This window comes from Melospiza melodia, unplaced genomic scaffold, assembly GCF_035770615.1.
Source record: "Melospiza melodia melodia isolate bMelMel2 unplaced genomic scaffold, bMelMel2.pri scaffold_28, whole genome shotgun sequence".
NCBI lineage: Eukaryota > Metazoa > Chordata > Aves > Passeriformes > Passerellidae > Melospiza > Melospiza melodia.
This window is the reverse complement of record NW_026948600.1, coordinates 7509143-7536339: the sequence shown is the minus strand read 5'-3', so window position 1 is coordinate 7536339 and position 27197 is coordinate 7509143. Positions and strand designations below refer to the sequence as shown.

Genomic DNA, 27197 nt, shown 5'->3' with positions numbered 1-27197 from the left:
AGAGATCTGCAAGGCGTCCCTGAAAGCCCTAAGCCCTGCCCATAGCCCAAGATGTATCCACAGATTATTAAGGCATGGATTACTTCTTCTGAATCCCAAGCCAAGCAGCAGAGAGTGTGGTCAGAGGTTTGTGCGTGATAACTGAGACACCGCTGTTACCAAGTGGTCAAGGCAAAATGTCAGTGGCCCCACGTGTCCTGTAACTGGCTCTCAAGGGAGCAGAGAAATGGGCTGTTGAAATGTCAGTTCCTAATTACTGCAGTGCCTGATCACAAGGCAGTTTGGCACAGCTCAGCTGTGTCATTGCAAAATCACTCGCTCCATGTGCCTTGTGGTCTCGTGCCACCAACCTCTCAAGTTACTGATTTTCAATGTCATTTTAGGTGGCCATAAAAAAAATACAGCTTCAAGGACTGAGGAAGGAGGAACTAAAAGTAAATGAACTCATGGTCATGAAGGTGAATAGAAATCCCAACCTGGTCAACTGTTTAGACAGGTGAGTTGTGCTTTTGTCCCATGAATGTTTGTTCACATATCGCAAACATGCAAGTTAAAATCCCACTTTGGTCACTGGCAGAAAATAGAGCTGTAATTATTGGCTAATTATTATTGCTCTTTTCATCTCCAGTGGGTGGGAAGAGATTGCATTTTGTCTGCATGAGTCTTCGCTGGCACATGGTATTTGAAAATTGTTCAAAAACCCGGATGAGTCGTGTCTTACTAAATCAATGATCTCTATATTCACAGCCACCACTTTGTTTTGGAGCTTGATTTTTTTCAAGTGTCTTCTTCTGTCCAGGTAAACTAACAAGGATTTCCCTTGGATTGTTGCCACTGGTTTTCATTGCCATGCATGCCAGGAAGATTAGGTGCTTTTTTCCAGAAACACCATGCCTGACACATTTTTTATCTGGGCTGTTTCTAAACTGCACATTTTGCTTACTGCCCATCTAAGACATCTCCTTTTTTGCAGCTGTGCCTTTCTCCTTGAGACTGCACAGATGGCAAACAATGCACAGCCAAGAGGAAATGTCTATTCCTTTTTTTTGTCTTTGTCTCAAAGGGACCTGAAAAGAAGAATCAACCCATGTTTTCCAAACAGCAACCTAGCCATGTACATTCATCTCCACGCCCTTGTTTTCCCTCTTTCAGCTACCTTGTGGGTGAGGAATTGTCCCTGATTATGGAGTACATGGATGGAGGCACTCTGAGCAATGTCATCAGCCAGACCTACCTGTCGGAAGATGAGATGGCAGCCATCAGTCGGGAGGTCCGCAATCTCATCTGTGTTTCCAGGGGCTTGGGCAGCATTGTCTGGGAAACAGGGGCTCAGAGCTGGAGTGATTTCCTGTGCCAAGCTTTGTTTCTGTGTTGCTGGTATGCTATGGGCAAGTAAAAGCATCTCAAGGGAAAGGCCTGCCAGTGCCCCTGCACTCCCTGTACTCAGTGCCAGTACTCTTATCTCCTGCCCTTGTATTCTAGCTCTCTCTTGTATTTGTATTTGCTGTTCTCCACCTTGCCTCTCTAAATGTTTGCCTGGAGTCTGTCTTCACTGCATTCCTTGCCTGTAAAAGCAAAGGAGCTGGTGGCAGGATTTGAAATGACCAGCAAAGAAAAAAGACTCATTTCTCATAGTCCTCAGCTGAAAAGAATAAAAGTGCAGCCAAAAATGCTCTTTGCTTCCACAAAGTGACTGGTGTGATACTTCCAAGCCTGTGCTGAGGCCAGCAAGAAAATCTTTTCCATGCAGCCTCCCACCCAAAAGTGATCCACTAAACACCAAAGGGAGGGACTTTTCCTTTCAAAACCCCTCCTTTGTCCTCTGCATGGAAAAAGCACGCCCACTGCAGCAGGAGTCGTCCTGGCTGGTTTGCAGGGGACAGCCTACAATAGCAGGTCCTGTTGCTCTTTCAAAAGCTGACATGCCTTTCCTCAGAAAGGTCCTGCTCTGCAAGTGTTGGAGCAGCAAGCTCTTCCTCTCAGTGGCCATTACTGTTCTGCCCTTACTCCCCATTCCCCTGGAGAGGGAATCTTTTAGATTCTTTGTTTCCTTTCTTTTGTGATGAAATCACATCACTCATTTTTGCCCTCCTCTTTCTGTTTTCTCTCTCAGTGCCTGCAAGGACTGGATTTTCTTCATTCAAACCATGTCATCCACCAAGATGTGAAGAGCAGCAACATCCTTCTCAGAACTGATGGTTCTGTAAAGCTGGGTCAGTATATTCTTGGTCAGGTGCAGCGTTCCAGGGATGTGGGTGTGGGGCTGCTTGGAGTGACTGCCAGCTCCCCAGAAATGGTGCTGGTGGCAGTGCAGGGACCCCTGCTGCGAGCTGAGGGCACAGTTGCAATGTGCACAGAGGTATAAGGAACCACAAGCAGTCAAGAGTGGCCTTGCTCTGTGTGTGTCCCTTCCAGACAGAGGGAGCTACAATCTAAAGCTTCAGGGGAATGAAGTCCACTGCTGTGAGGAGCATTAAGAAACCTGGGATTTTTTGGAAGTGGCCAATTCCATACTCCCTTGGCTAAAGCCCCAAGGAAATCGAGCATGGACAGTTCTCCAGGAGATCCAACAGCACATTGTTAGCCTGAGAGTGGGGAATTCAGTTGCTTGGTTTCCTAACTGGAGCTGGCTTTCATGGTTTGCTGTTTTCTCCACAGCTGACTTTGGCCTCTTTGCTCAGCTCAGCCCTGAGCAGGGCAGACGGAGCTCCGTGGCCGGCGCTGCTGGGTGGCTGGCGCCTGAAGTGGTGACAGGTCAACCATGTGGCCCCAAAGTGGACATATGGTCTTTGGGAATCGTGGGCATCGAAATGGTGGAACGAGAAGTTCCTTCCTGGAATGCAACGCCTGTCTTGGTAAGGTGCAAATACTCACTGATCCCACTGTCTTTCTCACCTGTCCCGTGTTCTGTGTGCCATTGGACAAAATCCCATTGCCATCTGCTGGCACCACTTCCACCAAGGTCCCCTTCTAAAAATGCCCCTGTAGCACATCAGCATCTGCTGTAGCTGTGGTTGTATCAGAAAGGGAAGTGGCAGTTCAGAAACCTAACCAGTTCAGAAACCTGCCATTTTGGCCTCCAGCCATGCCTGACATTGCCCACTTGTTTTGTGAACAATGTTGGAAGTCTGTTTCTGAAGGACAAGAATTTTTCATTGGACAGGGTAGACATGTGATAAACATCCTGAGAAATGGAGGTTAGACCTTCCCAGTTTCAATTTTATAGAAAACATAGGAAAAAAGGAAAAAGAAAACTAAACAAAAAAGGAAAAGAGAAAAAAACCTACTACCAAAGCAATGCCCAAGCAGTTCTGCTTGCTTTTTCATTTTTTAAATGCAGCTCTTCTCTTCCATTCTGTAGCATCTTTTCCAAATCCCGTGGTCGTTGAAACTTTCAGGCTTTCAAGTCATCTGTACATTGTTCAGTCATGTGTGTGGGTGGCCAGGATAAGTGTAGGATATGTTTATCTCCGACTGCAGTTAGAATTGTTTGCCAAACCCTTGGCTGTTTCTGGGTACTTTAACAAGTTGATGAGCTTGCAGGCAGGTGCCTGGGCTGGGATCCACCGTGGGCAGTTGACACCAGTGCTGTGTTTCTTTACCTCAGGAGCAGGGCCATCCCTGGCCTGCACAGTTCTAATGACAGGGAGGGCTCCATCTCCCCATCATGGCCAGTGGCTGAGCTCAGCTGAGAGTCAGGATAAAACCCTCTTTGTCACCTCTGGTGATGTGGGAAAAGGACAGAAAGCCGCATCAATTATTTGTACACAAGGGGAGTGCATTGCCATTTCTGGCTTTGAAATTCTCCTTTGGGTTAAAGAGGATAATAGCAAAGTCTCTTTGGTCACCATCTATTTCAGTGCCATGAGCGCAGAGTTATCATGACAGTGGTGGGCATTTTTATGGAGACTCCAAGACCTCTTGCCACTGTTATTTTTGTCTATTTGAGATGGATTCTGCAAGCTGAGGTTTGAATAGTTCCAAGTCGGTGTCTTATGTTTCTAAATACCATCTTGCAAAAGCAGAATGAGCTCTCTCCCTCTGACTTGTCAGCGTGTTAAGGGCTTGGTTCCACATGAACCACACTGGATAAACATCAGCCAATGTCTTGCCAATATATACTGTAATTCCTTGGCCTGAGGAGTATCAGAAAGACCTGCTGAGCTCCATAGACACTGTCAGCTGCATGGAAGTGAGCATCCTTGGCCTTGCTGAAGAAACTGGAGCTCAGCTTAGGTTAGATGCTCTTGAGCAGGAGAAAGGCTGGAATCGTCAAGCGTTTCCAGAGGCCTGCGTGCCCAGAGGGACTGAGTTCTGGGGAGCAGCTGGATGTTTCTGCACATCATGGAAGGGGACTGCCAGACAGCTCAAGCCTCACCACAGGCAAACACTCCCCAGCTCTTCTCAGGCAACATTTGCTTTGGGTTTCAAGTTTTCCCACTTGTCTGTCTGTGAAGATGCCCCTCAAACACAAGGCAAGCCTCTCAGAAGTGGTGTTACATTTCCAGAAATGAAGAAAAGAAGCCCAAACACAAGAAAGTTGCTAAGGCACTGGTTTTTAGAGAGGAACATAACCCCCTGTGCAGTTTCTTCTCACTAAGAAACGTTCCTGAAACCTGGGCATGAGGGTGTAAAGGCCACAGAGTCTCTTCTGCTTCTTGTGCAGTGCTGCTGAAACACTCAGTGACCGTGTTTCTCTCCTAGCCCAAGCCACATTCTGCCCGTCGCCAAGCCAGAGCCTGGTGATGTGGAGAGCCTGCCAGAACCTCCCATTTGTTTCCTGGCACTTTCTGGGATGGACCTACCATTCATGCATTCACTTGAGTGGCCAAAGGAGTAGAGGGTGACCATAGGGATGGAACCTCTCCTTCTGATTTGACCATGAAAGGTTTTACTTTTCCATGTAAGGAAAGCAGAAATTTTCAGACTGCTGAGAGACAGAGCTGCAGGTGGCTCCTGTGGGTCCAAGCAGGCATTTTCATCCCAGTACATTTGTGCATGGATCTTAATGTATCTGTGTTGAAGCTGAGATTCCAAAGATTTGTTTCCTTACCTGAGGAATACCTGGTGGATTTCCTTTCTTTTTTTCCAATTCCCATTCTTTTCAAGAACAAAGCAAAAAGATTGATTCATTTTGTTTTATGGCAGCTGTGCTTAAGGGACCAAGAAGCACTGCAGAAATACTTTTCATGTATTAACCCTTGGATAGAGTAGAGTTAGTATAGCAAAGTCCTTCTTCCAAAACACCTCTCAAGCTGGTATGAATCGTCAGGGAAGGAAATGTGCTTGTGCTGATGTAGTTCCCACTAACTAGGTCAGTATATGAAATCAGCTGCCAAGGCAAGATCTGTGGGATGTTGGAGAGGCTGTGCATCAGGGTTTGGGTTTTTGGTTGGTAAAGGAAAGTAATCTCTGGGTCTGTGCCAGGGCAGAAACTGCCACTGCAGAGTGGAGCTTAATCAATGGGATCTGGGAAAGCAGTGACAGATGGGAAAGAAGCAGGTAGAGCCTGGTGTCTCCTTTTTCCCCAGCCCCAACTCCTGATAGCCACAGGAGGAAGACAAAAGCTGAAGCAGCCCAACCTATTTTCATCCTGCCTGCGTGACTTCCTGAGCTGCTGCCTGCAGAGAGACGAGGCGCGGCGCTGGTCTGCCAAGGAGCTCCTGCAGGTATAATGTGAAGGGGCTGCAGGTGAAACAGGCTCTGAGGGATGGGCTCCTCCTCCACTCAAGCCCAAGGCATCAGATGAGCCCCCTTCCTCCTCACCTCCACTCTTGCTGCTCTTCAAATGAAAATGGTGAGGAATCCTAGACTGGGCTGGGCTGGCAGGGTCCTGTAAAGGTCCTCTGGTGCAAGTGTCCTGCAATGAGCAGGGACATCTTTAAAGAGATCAGGTTGCTCAGAGCCCTTTGCCACCGGAGCTGGAATGGTTGCAGGGATGGGGCACCTACAAGCTCTTGGGGCAACCTGTGCCAGGGTCACACCATGCTCCGAGTAAACAAGATCCTATTTGTGTTAAAAAATATTCACCCCCATCCTATTGTAACTGGCCCTGTTAAAAAAGATGTCCTCCACTTTCCTCAAAGCCACTCTGAAGTCTTGGAAATTGGCAATAAAGTCTCCCTGGGGCCTGTTCTTCACAAAACTGAATAACTCCAGCTCTCCCTGCATTTCCTGACTCAGAGAGGTCCTCTGGCTGTTTCTGTCACCTTCTTTTGTAATTTTGTGGGGTGTTCAATTTTATGTAATGGCAAAAGAATTGAAGTAGAGCAATGCAGGGTTCAGAGACATGAAATGGTGGTGGAGGAACCCAAGGAAGCCAGTCCCAGCCTAGGGGTCAGAGATTTGGCTGTGGGCAGGAGGGGCTGTGGGGGGCTCACTCTGAGGGGCCCTGGTTGGTGCCCCCCAGCCCACCCTCAGAGGTTTCTGCCATGCAACCAGGGACAGCTGGGAGGGACTTGTCCCAGCCCCATCTGCTGCCTGGCACGCTCAAGCAGACGGGAACTGTACCAGTGTTACTGCCAGACTGTGTGGCAGAGAGGGAACTACAGGGCCCAGTGCCACTGGGCTGGCCCTGCTGGGAAGGAAGGTGCCATCCAGCACACGAGGGGCAGGGCATGGAATGGTAGACACTGCTCTGTCTCCCTGTGGAAATCAGCACAGTGCCTGTCTGTGGGAGGGACCAGTGTGAGGCTTTGGAGTTTCCTGAAAAGTAGAAACTCCAAGGACAAAGAAAGCACCATTTCTAGAGCACTGGCAGGACAAAAATCTCAGCAAGATGAAGACACCTGGATAAATGGATGAGTGGGATTCTGGGCCAGGTTTGCCTGTGATGGCAAATTCCTGCACATAAAGTTGGAGGTGTAGATGGTCCTCTTCCTGTATCCTTCTAGGAGCCAGAGGAATCCTGTGAAGCACTGAGCTTGGAAAGTCATGGTCCATTGTTTTTTGTTGATTTGTTTATTTTCCCTTTGGGCAGCATCCATTTGTAACATTTGCTGAGCCTGCGTCCAGCCTGGTGCCGCTGATTGTTTCAGTGAAGAAGAGGAGGGAGACAAGAACGTGACAATCACATCAGGACCATTTATTCCTCAACCAGTTTAGAGTAGAATTGTAGGTTAGGACTAGGATTAGGATTAGAATTAGGATTAGGATTAGGATTAGGATTAGGATTAGGATTAGGATTAGGATTAGGATTAGGATTAGGATTCAGGATAGGGTTAGGGTTAGGGTTAGAGTAGGATTGTCTAATAGGACTGCAGAGTAGGATTGGAAATGAATAAAGTTTCTGAAACCACACCTCACCTTGAAGATTCCCTTCCTTCTCACTCTGTGAATAAGCTCAAAAATTCCTTCTGAATTGTCTGTTGTTTCTTAAAGGTGACACAGTGTCTTTGGCATCGTGTCAAAGAGGGGAAGGATGTTCTTCATTCATCCTCTCCAGACCACACTGCCTTTGGAATATGGCCCACTGGTCTGTTTTTGGCCAGCTTTGGTACTTCTATTTGAGGCAGAAAGGGCAATGGCATTTGAAGGCAAAACCAAAAGAAGAATGAGGCAGCCCAAACACCCTGTGCAGATGCAGGCCTTCAGCTGTGACTGGAGAGCATTGGGGTTCCTGCCAGTTGGATTTGGATCCCTAAATGCAATAATCTCTTTGGCTGGAGGAAAGCCTTGCTCAAGTGAGAAAGCAGAAAGATCAGAGAGGGTGCTCGGGAAGGTCTCCTGTGGCGCAGAGCTGTCAGCGCCTGTGAGGTGAGAGCAGGCCCGGCCTTGCCCGGGCTGGAGCCCCAGCAGAGCCCCGGCAGAGGCCGGAGCAGCCTGAGCCCCGGCAGAGGCAGGCTGGAAGGAGGCCCTTGGAGCTGCAAGAGGCAGCAGCCGGGCCCTGGGTGCCTCTTGCTGGGAGCGGGCGAATCCTCCGCTCTCAGAGCCCAGGTGGCAGCTGGCTGCTGCCGAGGGGAAGCACAGCCGTGCTGGGCACAGCCCGGCCTGGAGGCATTGGACGTCTGGAGTGTGCCCAGTGTGAAGGTCCACCCAAAATGAACGGGTGACGAATGATTTTTGGGTGCAAAAATAACCAACACAAGGCACAGGGGTTTTGCAGTAACAAATCAACAAGGTGTAGTTTTATTGATTATAACCACAGCTAAATATGCGTTTGGTTGAGGGATCCGGGGAAGAGAAGGGTAAGACAAGGAAAAAAGGGAGGAAAGAAGGTCAGGGAATGGGGTATAGCTACCAAAATGTGATGTCTTCGGGGTCCCGCCACCGAAACTCGCTGGTACACGTCTTGGGGAGATCTCAAAGGACAGTCGGGCCGAACCCCAATATATATACTGTTCTTGGTTGGGGGAAGGTAACTGAAATTAGGTTTCCATGGAGGGGAGGAGTCCATTGTTTTCATGGCTGAATGCTCACAGGTACGTTAGGTTTTTCCCCCTCCCTGGGTTGGGAGGGAGTACAGTCCCAGTCTCTGGAAGGAGGTTGCCAGGGGGGTGCCATGGGGGTGCCATGGGGGTGTCAATAGGGTGCCAGAGGGGTTCTTGGTTCCTTGATGAGGGGATTCGCATCTCTGTTGGTCCGTCACGGTGGTTGAAGACAGGCAAGAGGGGTCTTCTCATGGAGCGGAGGGGAACCACCCCAGAGCTCAGTCCAGCCAGGTCAGGAGTTTGGAAGAAAGTCCAGTTCAATTGTCCAGAAAAGGGCAGCATGCCCCCTTCGAGTACAGCATGGCGTGTTCTGCAAACATCACTTGTGAACACACTAGATAAGCAGGAGACTTTCTTTCCCAACCGGCTCAGCAGCTTTAACCCTTTGGTAGTCTTTTCTCATGACAATTGTGAGGCAAAAAATGAAGGATTTTCGGATGGACTTCTACACCCAGGAGCAGAGAAAGGCCAAGGTCAGCCATGGGCTGCTGGTCTGGCTGAGGATTCCTCCTCTTCTGCCAGCTGCCCTGCAACTCCTGGCAAAGGCCAGCAGTGTGTGCAGCACTCTGGGCACCGGGGCAGGGAGCCGGGCTGCTCGGCAGGCTGGAGCACAGGGCAGCTCCTTCAGGCCCAGCAATTGTGCCAGGGAAGCGAGGCCAGCGTGAGGCAGGGACAGCTTGGCAGGGCCCATCTGCAGGAGCCAGCGCCTCACGCAGCTCTGGGAGGAAGCGCCTGCAATCCTGCAGTTCTGCACTGAGCCAGAGCAAAGGTGTGAGATTGAGACAGAGTAGGAATTTATTTTGAATTAGGTGAAGTGTTTGGAAGAGGTGAGGGGTCTGTGGGGCTAAAGTTGAAATAAAAGCTGCACTTTAGAGACAATAAAGAGATAGAGAAAGAAAAACAGAAATGACTACAAAGTTAATCTGTTTTAGACTTAGAAATTTTTTTGATAAAGAAGAACTGGTGCTAAATGTCACGCAGAATGAATATGTATGAACTTATTTTGAAACTGCATGCATATGCATTTAGAAGGGAGATAAAAGAAGACCCGAGGTCTTCAGAGGTATGCTTGCCTTTATGGGGGCTTGCGTCCAGCGTGCATCGTAATTAAAGCATACCGGGCTTTACAACTTTTACAAAGTTGTGAGGTTTCTTCTTTTCTCTGCAAAACATTCTTGGTGAGCCAGGCAGGAGAAAGAGATACTTTCCATCTCCATCTCTGCCCCCACAGGGACAGGGGGGGACCGACGGACTCCTAGGCCCGCCCCAAGATTTTCCTGGAGGAGGCTCCGCTCCTCTCGACTTGCCTCCTGCTGGGACAGACAAGGACCTGCTGGCCTGCGGAGGAAGATACAGTATGTACTGAGGGGCCCCTGGGGGAGAGGAAGGAGAGCAAAGGAGTAAACCACCCAGAGACGTCTGGGTTCAGCTGATAGAGCAGCTGTATTAGAGACGGGGTTCATCGTTCTGATAGAGCGGAACCGCCAGCAGCTCTGGGGGTGAGCTGGGTAAACACATGTATGTGTGTATTAAGGTTCATTGTTCTGATAGGGTAGAGCTGAACCCGCGTATGTTTTCTTTGTGTGTGTGTGAGTGGTGTCCAGACACTGTGTTGCTGTATGTTGCATTGAGTGATCGGCGCGCTGTATTTGTAATTGTGCAAGTGTATAAAGTGTATGTTGTATAAAAGAGAGTAGATCCATAGTGCTCTACTGCACGGGGGGAGGAAGTCCTACCTGCCGCTGAAGAAGCTGAGTAAACACAGGCCGAGGCAAGCTGTGGGGGCGGGGAGCGCCTGACAGAGAAGACAGAGTAAACTGTAGAAAAGCGTAGGTGAAGACGTTTCTTGAGTAAAAGTAGTAAATTGCAGTGTAAGTTGTGCATACTTTCACTGTCGCTAGACGAACCCGAGGGGTTCCTCTGCCTCAGTGGTTTAGACTCGACCCCTGAGAGTTTGTGAATCCGGTAGATTATTGGATAGATAGGGGAGATGAACAAATTCATTTAAAAAAACTCTACCAGACTTCAGCTAACACTCTTGTAAGTCTAGACTGAGAACAACTTGCCATAAAAGATTTAGAGCTCCCTGTAATAAATAGAATAGCTTGCCTTTGCGAAAAATTTCAAGTAGCCTTTGGTACATCAAGGGGCTGGCACGCTGCGTAAGTATTATTACAGTGTATAGTTTGTGAGAAACACTGGTATTGCTGTTCTAACAAGCGACAGAGCACGTGCCCCAAGTGTAGATTAGAAGTTTCTGATCAAGCTGATTCAGAGGCTAAGATCTTAAAACTTGTGTGTGGGAAATCGCATCTGATACCTGCCACTTGGAGTGTGTGGGAGGAAGATTGAGAAGCTACTGTGAAGTCCTCTGAAAAGAGGTTTGGGTGGGAGCGAGATAGGGCAAGAAGGAAATAATGAGAACTAACCAGAGCAAAAAAGTTCCACAGGCCAACCCCTTAGGGTGCATCTTAGCCCACTAGAAAGAAGTCACTAGCTGGGGGAGCTCTGAGAATAAAAAAATTCTAATCCAGTATTGCACACACTAATAACCCTTATACAAGTTAGAAGACAGAGCAAAGTGGCCACCCACTGGAACCCTAGACTATAATACTTTACTGCAGTTAATGTTGTTTTTAAGACGAGAAAGTAAATGACATGAGGTCTCGTATGCTGATAAGTTTTTCTTTTAAGAAATCACCAAGAGTAGCAAAAAGACTGTGAGATTAAATCACCCTCAGACCTACTGGTCTTAGCCCTTGAAAAAGATAACAAGGCAAAGAGAATGCAAATCAAACGCTGTTGTTCAGCATGCAGTATAGGACAACGGTGTATGAGATCAGATAAGGTCTATCGTTCTGAGGAGCAAGAACGAGACACATTTGAGTGAGTGAAAGCTCCTCCACCTCCTCCCTGAGGGGGGGAGGTTAGAGAAGTTGAAGCTGAAACTGAAGATGAAGAGGAAGAGTACTTCCCCAAAAAGGAGGAGGACTCAAGTAGAGAAAGCACATCTACTAGAACCCACCCCACCCGTGGGAGTCCAGTTGCATCTAGAACTAAGAAGCAAGTAATGCTACAGGCCCCTCTGCGACAGGCAGTGGGACCAGAAGGAGCCAAATTAATGATTAAAGTGCCATTTACCACCCTTGATTTAGAAGCATGAGAAAAGATTGCGAAGAATTATTGTGTTGACCTGATACTCACTGCCAAATGCCTATGATATGTTATCAAACAACACAATCCAGACTGGGCTGACATCCAGCTACTACTAGATGCTTTCACTGAAACAGAGAAACAGCTGATCCTAAAGACAGCAGAGAATTTGGCAGAAGATTACTGTAAAGCCACACAGCTAGATGTGAAAGAACATTTCCCCCTCCAAGACCCAGAATGAGATCCTAATGTGTCGGCAGAGGTAAAGAAATTAGCAGAGTATCAAGAGTAGATAGCAACAGGAGTAGAAAGAGCTATTCCAAAAACCATAAACTGGTCTGCCTTATATTCCCTTAAGCAGAAGCGTTCTGAGACTCCATCTGAATTTCTAGAGCGTTTAAGGAATACTATGCGTCGTCATACATCATTAGATCTGGAGTCTGAGATAGGGACAAATCAACTAGTTAATACATTTTTAAAGCAGTCTGCTAGAGATATCAGGCATAAACTTCAGAAAATTCAGAGACCAGATGAGAAGAATCTTGAAGCCTTGTTAGAAGAAGCCTAGAGAGTATTTAGTAACCAAGAAGAAAGATATAAACAAAGAATGAAAAAGTTAGTGGCAGTAGTACAAGAAGAAAAGCAGAAGAAATACAACCAGAGACCGCCAAGACAAAGACCACCTCAGCTGAGCAAGAACCAGTGTGCAATCTGCAAAAGAATTGGTCACTAGAAAAGCCAATGCCCAGAACGAAGAAGGAGTGACCAACAGATAGCTGCACACGTACAAAACAACTGAAGAGGACCGGGGGATTCTACGCCAGCAGATCCATAACAATGAAGCTAAGAGAAGAAAAGAGTAGGATTTTTAGTTGACACAAGAGCTACATATTCAGTCTTAAATAAAGCTTTAGTACCTGTAGAAAATGATTATGTTGTAGTGCAAAGAGCAACTAGCCAGTCTGAAAGGGCATATTTTTGTAAACCTTTGAAGTATAAATTGAGAAAACAATAGAGTATTCATAAATTCTTGTACATGCCTAATTTGGTGAATTAAGCACTTTTAGGGAGAGATTTATTGGAACAATTACAAGCAACCATTACATTCAAAAATGGGGAAATTACTCTGGAGGTGAATGATCAAAAGTACATGGAGGTATTAAGTTTAACTCTGACAGCTATTGGCATTAAGGAAGAAAGTGATGAAGAAATACTAGGTCAGGTATTTCCTGGGGTATGGGCCTCTGATGTGCCAGGGAGGGTGAAAAATGCCTTCCCCATAGTAATCAAACTCAAGGAGGGGGCGCAACCAGTGAGAATCAAGCAGTACCTCCTAAAGAAAGAGGATAGGAAAGGAATCAGCCCAATAATCGAAAATTTTCTGCAGTTAGGATTACTGAAAGAATGCCAATCTGATTTCAATACTCCAATTTTACCTGTTTGGAAATCTGATGGGTCATACCGGATAGTACAGGATTTGAGGGCTGTCAATAAAATAACAGAAGATCTGTATCCGGTGGTAGCCAATCCATACACTTTATTAACTTGCCTAACACCTGAACTAACCTGGTTTACTGTTTTAGATTTAAAGGATGCCTTCTTTTGCCTCCCCATCCATGAAGCCAGCCAAAAAATCTTTGCATTCAAATGGGAAAGCCCTAAAAGTGGGCACAAAACCCAGCTCACATGGACCAGACTACCCCAAGGCTGGAAAAATTCCCCTACTTTGTTCGGGGAGCAACTTGCAAAGGATCTGGAGTCCTGGGAAGCTCCACAGGAAGAAGGAAGGCTTTTGCAGTATGTGGATGACCTTCTAGTGGCCACTCGGACGAGGGAAGCATGTGTGGCCTGGACGGTAAGCCTTTTGAATTTCCTAGGACTCCAAGGATACAGAGTATCCAAGAAAAAGGCACAGGTAGTGAAACAGAAAGTTATCTACCTGGGGTACGAGGTGAGTGCTGGGCAACGGACTTTAGGGCAGGCTCGCAAGGAAGCCATATGCCCAACCCCAAAACCCCAGACAATAAAAGAGCTCCGAACCTTCTTAGGCATGGCAGGATGGTGCCGGCTGTGGGTTTATAATTATGGACTGCTCATCAGACCCCTCTATGCTCTGATTGCCGATGGAAGCAGAGATCTCCAGTGGACAAAAGAAGCAACACGGGCCTTTCACCAGCTGAAGAATGCTCTCATGTCAGCTCCAGCTCTGGGACTTCCAGATGTGAGTAAACCATTCTTCCTATTTTCCCATGAGAAACAGGGAATTGCCCTGGGAATACTGGCTCAGGACTTGGGTCCATACCGGAGGGCAGTTGCTTACCTCTCTAAGCAGCTAGATGCAACAGCCAAAGGATGGCCAGGTTGCCTCAGAGCTGTAGCAGCAGTTGTGCTGAACATTCAAGAGGCACGCAAGTTTACTCTGGGACAAAAATTGACTGTGCTAGTGTCCCACACAGTGTCCGCAGTACTGGAAGTAAAGGGTGGCCACTGGCTTTCACCTCAGAGGTTTCTGAAATACCAGGCCATCATGGTAGAGCAAGATGATGTAGAGATCGTGGTGACTAATATTGTCAACCCAGCTTCCTTTCTCAGTGGAAACCAAGGAGAAGCAGTACACCATGATTGCCTGGAGACCATTGAAGCTACCTACTCGAGCCACCCAGACTTAAAGGATACCCCTCTGGATGATGCAGAGACCTGGTTCACTGACGGGAGCAGCTATGTTGCCAATGGGAAGCGACATGCTGGGTATGCAGTGACCATCTGCAGAGAGGTAATGGAGTCTGGATCCTTACCAACAGGTACCTCCGCACAGAAGGCTGAGATAATTGCCCTGACCTGTGCCTTGAAAAGGGCAAAAGGGAGGAGAATAAACATCTACACAGACTCGAGGTATGCATTTGGAGTTGTACATGCACATGGGGCCATCTGGAAGGAGAGGGGACTGCTTACCTCACAGGGAAAGAACATCAAACATGCACAAGAGATAATCCAGCTGCTGGAAGCAGTTCAGCTGCCTGAAAAGGTAGCAATTATGCACATTAAGGCACACCAAAAAGTGAGCTCAGAATTGGAAGAAGGAAATGAGCTGGTGGATAGAGAGGCAAAAGAAGCAGCAAAAGGTGAGGTAGCTACTGAAGGAGTCCTTATTCCAGATGGACAAATCTCCCTTGAAGGTAAGCCAGAATACAACAAGAGAGATAGGAAATTAATTGAAGATCAAAAAGGGACGTATAACCAAGAAGGGTGGGCTACCATTGAAAAGAAACTGGTAATCCCTTCCCATTTATTGTGGTCACTAGTAAGGGAAGAACACCAGAAAACGCACTGGGGAATAAATGCCCTATACACATACCTGATTGAAAGAATTGTTGCTAGGAATTTATATGCCACTATTACTCAAGTGACCCGACAGTGTGATCTTTGCCTCCAGACTAATCCCAAAAATACCCCCAGACCGAAACTCGGTCAGAGTGGGAGAGGCCATGGGCCTGGACAGCAGTGGCAAATTGACTTTTCAGAACTCACAAGGAAAGGGGGGTATCGGTATTTGCTGGTATTGACAGATACATTTTCAGGGTGGCCGGAAGCGTTCCCCACCAGAACTGTCAAAGCTCGAGAAGTGACCAGAGTATTATTACAAGAAATAATACCGCACTTCGGAGTTCCAGCCACAATATCCTCAGATAGAGGATCACATTTCATTTCCAAGATAGTGCAACAGATTAGTAGCCACCTGGGCATAGACTGGTGTGAAGGTCCGCCCAAAATGAACGGGTGACGAATGATTTTTGGGTGCAAAAATAACCAACAAGAGGCACAGGGGTTTTGCAGTAACAAATCAACAATGTACAATTTATTGATTATAACCACAGCTAAATATGCGTTTGGTTAAGGGATCCAGGGAAGAGAAGGGTAAGACAAGGAAAAAGGGAGGAAAGGAGGTCCGGGAATGGGGTATAGCTACCAAAACGTGATGTCTTCGGGGTCCCGCCGCCGAAACTCACTGGTACACGTCTTGGGGAGATCTCAAAGGACAGTTGGGCCGAACCCCAATATATATACTGTTCTTGGTTGGGGGAAGGTAACTGAAATTAGGTTTCCATGGAGGGGAGAAGTCCATTGTTTTCATGGCCGAATGCTCACATGTACGTTAAGTTTTCCCCCTCCCTGAGTGTGGAGGGAGTACAGTCCCAGTCTCTGGAAGGAGGTTGCCAGGGGGGTGCCATGGGGGTGCCATGGGGGTGTCAATAGGGTGCCAGAGGGGTTCTTGGTTCCTTGATGCGGGGATTCGCATCTCTGTTGGTCTGTCACGGTGGTTGAAGACAGGCAAGAGGGGTCTTCTCATGGAGCTGGGGAGGAGCCACCCCAGAGCTCAGTCCAGCCAGGTCAGGAGTTTGGAAGAAAGTCCAGTTCAATTGTCCAGAAAAGGGCAGCATGCCCCCTTCGAGTACAGCATGGCGTGTTCTGCAAGCATCACTTGTGAACACACTAGATAAGCAGGAGACTTTCTTTCCCAACCGGCTTAGCAGCTTTAACCCTTCGGTAGTCTTTTCTCATGACAATTGTGAGGCAAAAAATGAAGGATTTTTGGATGGACTTCTACACGACCCCGTGACTCACGATTGTCTTGAGGAATCTTCATCAGCAGAGCTCTAGAGTGTCTTTGAAACTCGTTGCATGTCGGTAGCATAACCCCGGAAAAGTAGGGATGACAGGAGAGAGGGGATAAAAGGGGAAGAGAAGGAAAAGAAAGAGGGAAAAGGGGAACCAATAAACATAAACATAATTAATATTGATCATCATAACAACTTCACACGTGGTTATTTGTTATAACAATTTCAAAAATTATGATAATTTTAACAATTTCAAAAAATATTTATCAGTTAAAGCAATATCATTTAACAATTTCAAAATGATTAAAACAAATCACAACAAACAGATCATAATATTATCATCGTCTTTTAAAATTATTTTCTAAGAAGTAAAGTAACTTTCTGTAAGTCACACTCTATATTTAAGAAGTTGTTCTAGGGCACATATGCTTGATTCATAGCTGTTTCGTATCAAGTGTTTTGGGGACATCTATTGTATCGAGTACATCAGCTAAGCGGTGTGCATTGACTACAGCTGACAGTCTCTTAAGCTTTTTCATCATTCTCCAATTCAAAATGAATAGGGCTGCTGACAAGATAAAGCCAAGCGTAACTAGGATCAAAAGAACAACAATTGGATGGCACACACTGTTCAGAACACCTGTGGCAGTAGGTGACCACCCAAAAAGAGTATCCCACCACCTATGCTCAACATCCTGCTTTGCCCTCTCCATAACCCGGTGTATTTGTTTCACATTGTGATGAACAGTCACCAGGGTCTTCTGTCCGCTCTCCTTGATTTTCTCGAGGATGTCCATCAGGTCCTGATGGAGCAATAGTTGTCTCACGAGGGTGAGGTTCATTCCGATAGGAGTGGGCATCAGCTTCTGGATCAGCGTGTAGTTGGATTGCAGTAGGTGGTGAGAAGTAACTGGAGCTTCATAAGAGAAATCGCGTTCTACTATCTTAGTAAAGTTACAAGCACAAAAATTTGAATGATTCTTTGCATCTACCACAACATCTTCTACAAAGACAGAATCACATGTCGTTCTAAAGCATGCACAGCCATTGCCTATGTATATAAGAGCTGTCTGGGTATCCTCATGTGGACGAATCTTGAAATGACAGATATTTTGCTCTACGTCTAAACAAATATTTGATCTATGATTGCATTGCTTTCACAGATGAACTCTTGTTGTTCTCGGACAACACAAGTTTCCAGGTTAACAGTTTGCCATTTGTCATCAACCTGACGGGCCCATCCCCTATGTTCAGTAGGATAGAGAACAGCTCCGTCATGGTTTAATCCTAATGCAATAACAGGGAAGACCAAATGTACAGAGGCATTGCGTATGGTTAGGACAAAAGCAGTGGCTATGTTTGAAATGGGATCATAGGTAAAGTTCACCAGGTTCCACCAGGATTGGAATTCTCTTTCAAATTCAGTGGCACTGTCCCAGATTATTTTCCGAATTTCTGTGGGGAAGGTGCCTTCCTCGCCCTCTCTTATGATTGCAGCAGAGACAGATTGCATCCACAATTGTGCCTGGATACAGCTGAGGGCTAAGGAAACATTGTTCTGTGTAGCACTAAGTGCATCAATTACCAATTTGTGATCATCCACATTCACTCTTTCCCAATTTGGTAATATGCTTGATAGCAGCCACTGGTGTGTTTGCAAAAGCCAATAAGAATGACTGCAGTAGTTGCTGTAATTTGGTCAAATCTCTAATTGTGACAGCCAATTTATTCAAGTTCAATTAATTTACATGTTATGTATAATATCATCACCTGGTGTTACCATAAGGGGAAGGAAAAACATTATTTCTGTTATTCATCACTAGTGTTATCATGGTTTGTCAGGTCTTCATGTCCCTCGGAGTTCTTCTGAAAAAGTAAACACAACAGACTCTGCCACGAAGAGGCAGAAAAGGTTAGAACAATGGAATTGCCAGAGAGGTTTTGAACAGCAGTGGTACTTCCCCTACAGCAGCAGGGGGTCCACCAAAAACAGGTTGTCCAGGGTAATGCCCTGGGTTCTTGAAATCATGTGCTCCCTGTAGTGAAGGAATTGTGCTTGGAGCTGTCTGGCAAAAAGCAGTGATTTTGGAACACTCATTTACCCCCCATCTATAGTAAGAGGTGTGAGAAGTCCATTTAATCTTTTCACCTTCTGCCCTATCCTGCACACTTTTGACAGTAAAGTGAGAAACATTACCAGATTGAATTTCCTGTGGGTTTAGGAAAATCCCAAACCATCCCTGCATTGCTTTTACAGTATTATCTCCTGTAGCTCTTTTAAAAGCATCAGCCTGGAGCAACCCAAATATAAACATAGCATAGGACTTGGTGTTAATACAGACAAGAAAGTAATTCTGTCCCTCACTTTGGAAAATACTCCAAACAGTTAACAGTTCCCCAACCTGGGCATTGTCCTGTTCCTCTCTGTTAGCAGAAGTGGGGGAGAGAGGAGGGGTTGCTTTAGTCACAGAGGCAGGTTTATTTTGGCTGCTACCCAAGCTCCCAGTTTCTTGGATTGCCCAGTTCTCCTCCACCTCCCTGGGAGCCAAGCCAACCACAAACACCCCTTCCCAGGTAGTGTACCTTTTCTCAGCATCTTTGAAACCATAGGAATAAAACCCAACAGGCTTTGTCAGACCCTCGGGACCCTGCTGCCAAATGTTTACTGAAAGTTGTGAGGAGGCAAATCCCCACTCCACCTGAAAGGGGTCTGTAGGATAGATAGGGTCCAGTGCTTGGTGAGCTGTCACTTCAAGAATCAGCAATTGCAATGTTTCCTTCTGAGAAGAAGTCCAATCCCATTTTATTCTTTTTCTCAGCAAGTCATAAAGGGGAACAAAAGGGTCATTCTGGTTACTAAGAAGTTTATCTGGTCTTTCTATAGGAGACAGAGCTACTATGGTTTTCTGAAGGAGAATTGCTGTAGGTTTAAGTGTTCCCGGAAGCCTTTGAGTTAAAGAGGTCATAATTTCAGGCTTTACAGGTGATTGGATTGGAGATTCAAAACCAGGAATTAATTTCTTTTCATGAATCAATTGCAGGCAGCCAGATTTGTGAATGTTTTCCAGGAGTTGGTCAAGGATACCAACCAAAGGGTCTCTCCTTTCCAAGGGGTTAAGCCCCTCAGCCCAATGAGCTGTGTGCTGATTTGGGGACCATGGGATGCGTCTGTCTGCTGTTGTTAGGAACACCCCATGTCTCCAGCACCCTCCAGCTTCTTGTTCTGACAAAAGAATCTGATCTCTCCCAGTGAGAGACACTTGACAAATGTGTTCTGTTTCAGATTTTTGGGGGCGAAGCCCATACTGCTTTGCAAGTTTTGTTAATTCAGTAGCAGTGTACGGGATTTCTTTAGTGGTTTTGTGCGGGCTAAAATCTTCATTATTGATATAGTTGTATTCTGTTTTAATTAGAGGTTTTGTGTTGTTACAGCAGTGTTTCCCGCAATTTTTCATCAGGGTTAATTCTGTTTGAGAACAATTTTGACTAGTGTGAGGAGTTTCTTTCTCCTCTGTTTCTTTTGAGGAATCAGAGTTCTGTGAATTTTTAACATGTTCCTCTCTCAGGGCAGTCCGTAACAAGTTATTTACATTTCTTTCTTCATCCAATTGTTTTTGCAAAACTTCAACTAGGTTTTGGAGGGAGTCTATGATAGCATTTTCCTCACTTTTTTGCTTAAAGCGAGTTTCTATGGCTGCTGTGAGACAGGCACCCAAGACTGAGCAGAGGACGGTTTTATTTTTGCCCAGTTTAAATTTTGTTTCATGTTGCAAAGAAGATATTCTATCAATAACATTTTCTAAGTTAAGCCAATTGCAGTTTGCCCATTCTTCTCCCCTCGGAGAAGGTGTGGCATTGTATTTAGCAAGCAGAGCATAAAATTCAGCTTTACCTTTTGCACTGAAGTTTTTAGTCATTTTGTGAGGGGAACAAAGCTACACCAGGGAGTTAACTTAAGTTACACAAATCACACAGCCTTTCCACTGTCCCCTTGCTTCCCTGGGTAGTTGAAGAGACAGAATCAGTCTGGGAGGCCCTGTGAGGTTGCTTCAAATTTGTCTCTTCCTTCCCAGACAGTACAGATACGCACTCACATGAACACAGGCACACACAAATGTTTTCTTTGTGAGGGGACCAGAACCTAGAACAGGGAAAAAGCCACTCAGCCTTCGCTGGGCCACCCCTCGCTCCCTGTGTAGGTGAAGTGACAATATCTGTCTAAAAGGCACTGCTTAATTACTTCAAGTCTGCCCCTTCCCTTTTAGACAGTCCAGGTACACAAAATACAGCAGTAAAAAACAGTTAACAGGTTCAAATTCACCTCAAAAACAACAGTAACAGGTTCAGATTCAATTCAAATACAACAACAACAACAACGGTATCAGTATCAGTATCAATATCAGTAACAGCATCAATATCAGGATCAGGAGAACTATCAGTGTCAGTGTCCGTGCCGGTAAAATCAGTAACAGAAATGACAGTAACAATTTCCCCTGCTTTTGCACCGAAAAATCTTTTGTGTCAATTCCGGAGCCTGTGTGCTCAATCGAGCATGAGATTTGGCTTTGGCGTGTGTAGTTTGTGAGAGGTTACAAACTACACAAAACCTGCAAAATCTCACTGGCTGCTGGAATCCTTGTCCGTGACGCCAATTATGTGAAGGTCCGCCCGAAATAAACGGGTGACGAATGATTTTTGGGTGCAAAAATAACCAACAAGAGGCACAGGGGTTTTGCAGTAACAAATCAACAAGGTGCAATTTATTGATTATAACCACAGCTAAATATGCATTTGGTTAAGGGATCCGGGGAAGAGAAGGGTAAGACAAGGAAAAAAAAAGGGAGGAAAGAAGGTCAGGGAATGGGGTATAGCTACCAAAACGTGATGTCTTCGGGGTCCCGCCGCCGAAACTCGCTGGTACACGTCTTGGGGAGATCTCAAAGGACAGTCGGGCCGAACCCCAATATATATACTGTTCTTGGTTGGGGGAAGGTAACTGAAATTCCATTGTTTTCATGGCCGAATGCTTCCCAGTCTCTGGGAGGAGGTTGCCAGGGGGGTGCCATGGGGGTGTCAATAGGGTGCCAGAGGGGTTCTTGGTTCCTTGATGAGGGGATTCGCATCTCTGTTGGTCTGTCACGGTGGTTTAAGACAGACAAGAGGGGTCTTCTTATGGAGCGGAGGGGAACCACCCCAGAGCTCAGTCCAGCCAGGTCAGGAGTTTGGAAGAAAGTCCAGTTCAATTGTCCAGAAAAGGGCAGCATGCCCCCTTCGAGTACAGCACGGCGTGTTCTGCAAACATCACTTGTGAACACACTAGATAAGCAGGAGACTTTCTTTCCCAACCGGCTCAGCACTTTTAACTCTTCGGTAGTCTTTTCTCATGACAATTGTGAGGCAAAAAATGAAGGATTTTCGGATGGACTTCTACAGCATGGCCTGCGCTGGCCAGGCCTGACTGTGCCAAAGGCAGAGCTCAGCTGCCCTTGGGGGCTGCAGGAACAGTCCTGAGCCCAAAGAGCCTCCATGGCTGTGCTGGAGACCAAGGCTGCAGGAGGGAAATGCAGGGCTGCTGCAGGATGGGGAGGGCATTGAATTCCAGCACACACCTCAGCTCTCTGATGATCCCGACACCATGCTGGGCTCTGTTTCAGACTGGAGCAGAGCAGATGATGATGGGTCAAGAGCCCTGCAGGGCCATCAGGGACCTGCAACTTACAAGGTGCTCTGTTCTCCCTCAAGTGCTCTCTGAGAGATCCAATCCCAGCTGGGCATCTCAGGGCACAAGTGGCACTGGCTGTTCATGGGCACATAACTGATGTCAGCCTGGATAGGGGCACAGCTTTTATTACCTGTTAGTTTCATAATATACAAGCAAATCTTTATTATCTGGGTCATTTAAGTACTGTTAAGAAATGGCACAGTTTTCCCATCTGGAACAGGAATTTCCTGGAGGTGTACAGATGGCAGGAGGAAAAATACTGATCTTGCCTTCTACTGGTGTGACCAATATTTTGTCTATTACTTCCTCTCCATTTTTCTTCAGGTGTTTTCAGCTCTTCTGTTGAAATGGCCATGTCTAAGCACATCTCTTCCTTTACAGCAGGTGGATCTATGTACTTCTACTGCTCTCTGTTTTCCTCCTCTAGATGCTCTCTGGTCATTCAAGTGCCTCTCAATGACTGGCTTCATGCTTTGAGCTGGATGAAATTGCTCAATATTTCTGAAGTTCAAATAAATATATAATAAATATCATCTTAATTGTGTTTTTATCTATCACAGAATTACCTTATGTCTTTGTCTAAAACTGTTCCTGTACAGAAATCTCTTGGGGATGGTGGACATGTCAGATACCGCTGGGACATCACAGAGAGCTGAGGAAAGAGCTGTGATGGTTATTAAACTGTTCAAATACTTAATTTGTGTTTGTTTGCAAGAAACCTTTCTGTTCCTCTGAGTGTCACCAGTCCCTGACACCAAAGGACACAAACCTGCTGAGTTGTGGCTCCCACTGCAGGGGCACTTGGACCTTGGCTCTGCACAGGAGAGCTCTTCATCTCCTTTCCCTCATTTCCTCCCCCTGGGCATGGAGGGAGCTCCTGACTTCAGCCTGTGACTCGTGTGTGCAAAGAGCAAATCTGGGCAGAATCAGGGCAGGAAGGGTTTGGGGGGACCTTGGGATCTGTGCTGGGCACAGAAGGTGTTTTCCATTGCTCTGAGACTGTCTGCTGTAGAATGTGGATTTAATACCCAGCAGAGGAATGACTTTTGCATTTGATGCAGCTGTTGCTTGCCTTGGCTTTGTTGGCTGACAATAAATGAACATCCCTCTGTGTCTCAGGCAGCTCCTTCTCCAAGGAAAGCAGGTGGGAGTTGGAGCCAAGGAGCTGAAAGCTGCAGGTGCAGCCTGGGCTGGAGGGAGCTCAGATTTGCACAAGGCTGCTCTGAGTGCCAGGGCTTGGATGGGGGAAATGGTGGGGTGGGGGTATGGACAGAGTCTGATTGATTGTCAGCCATGAAGGGTCTTGATTTTCATATCTATTCAAACTGAATGAGGAACTACTTGGATTCACTGTCAATAAGAGACTGCACAGACTGATTTGTGAACAGGAAATGTCCCAAACAGGACCTTAAAAATCTTTTCTCACTGTCTTTTTAAATATAAGGCATTCACTTAGAACACACTACTGAAATCTATCAAATTAATCACAAACATTTGAACACTTAAATCAAATCAACACTTAAATCAAACTCCAGAGGCTTGGGTTCTTAAGGTGTTCTGAATGTTAATGATCTCTGGGACACTGAATTCCTGCACTGAAGAGCTGAAGGCTGAACAAGCATCTGCATCAGGAAAATTCAACCGCAGCCTCCAAGGTGCTGAGGATGTCAGCAGCCCCCACTGAGGCCATCCCTGCCCAGAGACCGTGGGGGAATGGGCAGACAAGGAGAGCGTCCCTGGGGCTGGGGCAGCACAACTCAGAGGCACCAGCGGCTCCAGCTGGAAAATGGAGTGTGGAATGTGGCTGGGGAAGCCCTGCCTGGGCTGTGCCAAGCAGGACAGACAAGCCCTGCTCCCATCCACTAAAAAACAACTCTCTCAATGAGATATTTAAAAGAAATTACAATTGTTTGTGTACTCTGAGATGGACTCTCGTGAGAAATACCAACAAGATATTCTCAGGAGCTTAAAACAACAAATCAGCCTTTACTGACAACTTTAGAAAATCAGACAAGCTTTGCCAAAAGATTTATTATGACAGTGTAGTGGTTTTTAGTTTGTTAATTTAAGATTTTTCTAACCTTGAGATTTTTTAATTAATTTATTGATGAGCGTTCTGGGTTTTAGTTTCAGTTAATTATTTATCAATTTACTTTTATTACTTTTTAAAACTCTTCTATGTCAAACTATGGCAGATATTTGATCAACAAAAAACACTTCTCAAAAGCATTGACTTGGCCCATTCAACTTCACACTCTAAGCCTGATTAACTTAATGTTAATCAAAATTTGCATGAGCACAGAAACAGAAGAAGAAGACATAGAATGAGAAAGACCAAAAAGATACTGAGAAGCACACAGACAGCTGCCACCTCCTGGATTCCAGCACTGTTCAAATGGAAATTCCAAGAGGAGGTGGGATCAAGATGTGTGCTTGCCTTGTCATCAGCCTAAAATACCCCTTGATCTTGCTGGGCCCTTCCCCCAGGTGGGTCTTGGGGTCATTTGGTCCCTCAGGAGCTGGGCTGGGGCTGCAGAGGTGGCTGTGGAGCATTGCCTCTGCTGTGCCAGGGACTGGCAGACACTGCTGGTCTGGGATAGAGGCTCTGGGGGGATTGGGGTCACAGGGCAGGGCAGTGCTGGGGTTCCAGGGCAGGGCAAGGCTGGACCTGCCCCTTCCTCCCCCACACACTAAAAGTTTCAAGCCAAAAAATCTTCTCCAGTCTGCCACAGTAAGGCTATGTTGGACGTGAAATCCCTATTCTGGTCATGGGCACCTGGCCGAGAAGGACAGCTCTTTTCCATAGGAAGGAAAGCACAGAATCTTGCCAAGTGTTTTGCAAGATGAGAGGTGACCCTCATGAAACCACTGCCAGCCAGACTTTTCCTGGCAATATTCCTATGGGAACAATCCCTGGATATAAGGAAATTTGGAGGTGAAACTGCAATTCTGGCATACGTGCCTGGAGCAGCATGTCAGATCTTTTCCATAGGAAGGAAAGCACGGAGCACCACTGTTTCAATAGTGGATGAGACCCTCAATATGCCAAGGTCAGCCTGACCTCTTGGGCGGTCAAACCAGCCAGACCTGCACTGTATTCCTTTGTTTTTATGGGGCCCTGAAGTGCCACAATGGTGCCTTGGTTCTGTGGGGCTCCACACTGCCACAATGGCTCCTTGATTACAAGAAGATCTGAAATGTCACAATGGACCCCTTGTTTGATGGGATCCCACAGTGTCACAGTGGCTCCCAGGTTTCAAAATTGTCCCAATGATTCCATGAGGCCTTGCAGTGTCACAATGGTCTCCATGGTTCCCCAGGCCCCACAATGTCTCAGGACTCCTCTGTTCCATGAGCCCTGCAATGTCACAATGGAGCTTTAGACCCTGGAGTTTTGCAGTGTCACAATGGTCTCATTTTGGTTCCACAGTCTCACAATGGTCCATTGATGACAGGAGGTCCTGCAATGTCACAATAGACCTTTGGCTCCATGCAGCCGTGCAGTGTCACAAAGGCCTCTTGGTTTCACCAGGCCCCATAGTATCAAAATAGTCCTCTTGGTTTTGTGGTGACCCCCAGGGTCACAATGGTCTCACTGGTTCCATGAGGCCTCACAGTGTCACAATGCTTTGCTTATGGATCCTCATAGTGTCACAATGATCTCCATGATTCCATGAGTCCCCTCAGTGTAACAATGATCTTCTTGGCTCCATGGTGCCCCACAGTGTCACAATGGCCCCTGGGTTCCATGAGGCTGTGAAGTGTCACAATGGCCTCTCCATGATTACATAAGGACTTGCAATGTCTCAATGAACCTTTGGCTCCATGGGGTCTTGCTGTATCACAATGATCCCTACATTCCATGGAGCCACACAGAGTCAGCACGATCCCCTTGGATCCATGAGGACCAGCAATGTCACGGTGCTCTCCATGATTCCATGAGGCCCCACAGTGTCACAGTGGTCCCTTGGTCTCACAGGCCCCACAGTGTCACAATGGTCCCTTGGTTCTATTTGCCCTGTGCTGCTGCATTCCCCCTTCCCCTTCTCAGGCCACCCTGCCAGCTGAGAAATGCTCCTTGGGTCTGGGCCTTGGCCAACAGCCCCTGGGCTCAGCTCCTCTGCAGCTCATCACAAACACTGTCTGCTCCAGGCACTGCCGCTGCCCAACCAGCTCCTGGTTCCTTAGCAGCAGCCCTGGGAAGTGTTTGTGTTCCCTCAGTGGCACAACATCCCTGTTCTCACACTGCCAAAGAAAGCTGTTGATGTCAAGTGTGGCCAGGATGAACCGTTGCTGGGACTGAAGCCCCTCTCTTGGGGCCCTACAAACAGCGCTCCAAAAGGAGCCCTTGGAGCTCTCCTGGGCCAGCCACTCCCTCTGAGTGGGGCCTCTCCCAGCTGGGAACTCTCCCGTTTGCTGCACTCAGGGGTCCTGAACAACCACAGAGCCTGGGCTGCTTCCCCCACTCCTCCAGGCTCAATCCTTGACCCACTGGAGAGATGCCAAAGGATCCCCAGTGAGCATTCTCTGCCCTCAGGGGAATTGCTCAAAGGTGCCTTGCACTGACTCTTTGTGTCTGTGTGCACACAGGAGTGCCTGTGCTGGGGAAATGTGGCAGAAATGCTGCTCCCTGAGGGGTTTGAGTGCCTTTGATAGCTGAGCCACTCAGGTCTGTAAGGGTGAGTCACAAGCTGTAAGGTATGTTAAATGCTCCTAAGGGTTGTTCTTTTACTAAGTAATGAAGTTTAGTATAAGTTATAAGCTAAGCTGAATATTGTTAAGTGTTATTCAACTGTGAAATCATTAAGTCCTAGGTTATAAGTAAGGTTAAATACTGTCAAGTGCTGTTCTTTTGCTAAATGCTGAAGTCTAAGGTATCAGTCAAGATCTGTTAAGTTTGGGCTCTGTTTAGCTTTTTGGCTGCATTCCTTTTTTCCTTGCCCACACAGTCCTTTAGCCACACACACATGCATGCACACACACATGGACATTTCATGGTTCATTTCTGGTTTGGTTGCCTGAATTTTGTTTGGTTTTGTAGTTGCTTTGTTTCCTTGGTGTGCCTGAAGTGTCCAGTCAGGAGCAGAGTGACTCTTGCCAAGGAACTCTGTGGTGCTGTCCCTTAATATTAAATCTGCTTTTTGATGATCCCTTGCTGGGGATATTTTCAGCACTCTCAGCCCCTCGTTGGTAACAGGGTGAAGGAGCCCTGGCCCAGGCTCTGGCCCTGGGGGACACGGGGATGCTGCTGGGGGGTCCCTGTCCCCCTGTGCCACT

The 27197-nt window shown here is 46.8% G+C and overlaps 1 long non-coding RNA gene and 1 pseudogene across 1 annotated transcript; one reads left to right on the top strand and one right to left on the bottom strand.

Annotated features, from left to right (window-relative positions):
- The window catches only part of LOC134433911 (zinc finger and SCAN domain-containing protein 2-like), a 289196-nt pseudogene that overhangs the window by 182805 nt on the left and 79194 nt on the right, over nucleotides 1-27197 (bottom strand).
- On the top strand, nucleotides 9674-22459 carry LOC134433912 (uncharacterized). Its single transcript, XR_010031759.1, has 2 exons — nucleotides 9674-9784; nucleotides 22245-22459. It is a non-coding gene; the product is annotated as an uncharacterized LOC134433912 (long non-coding RNA).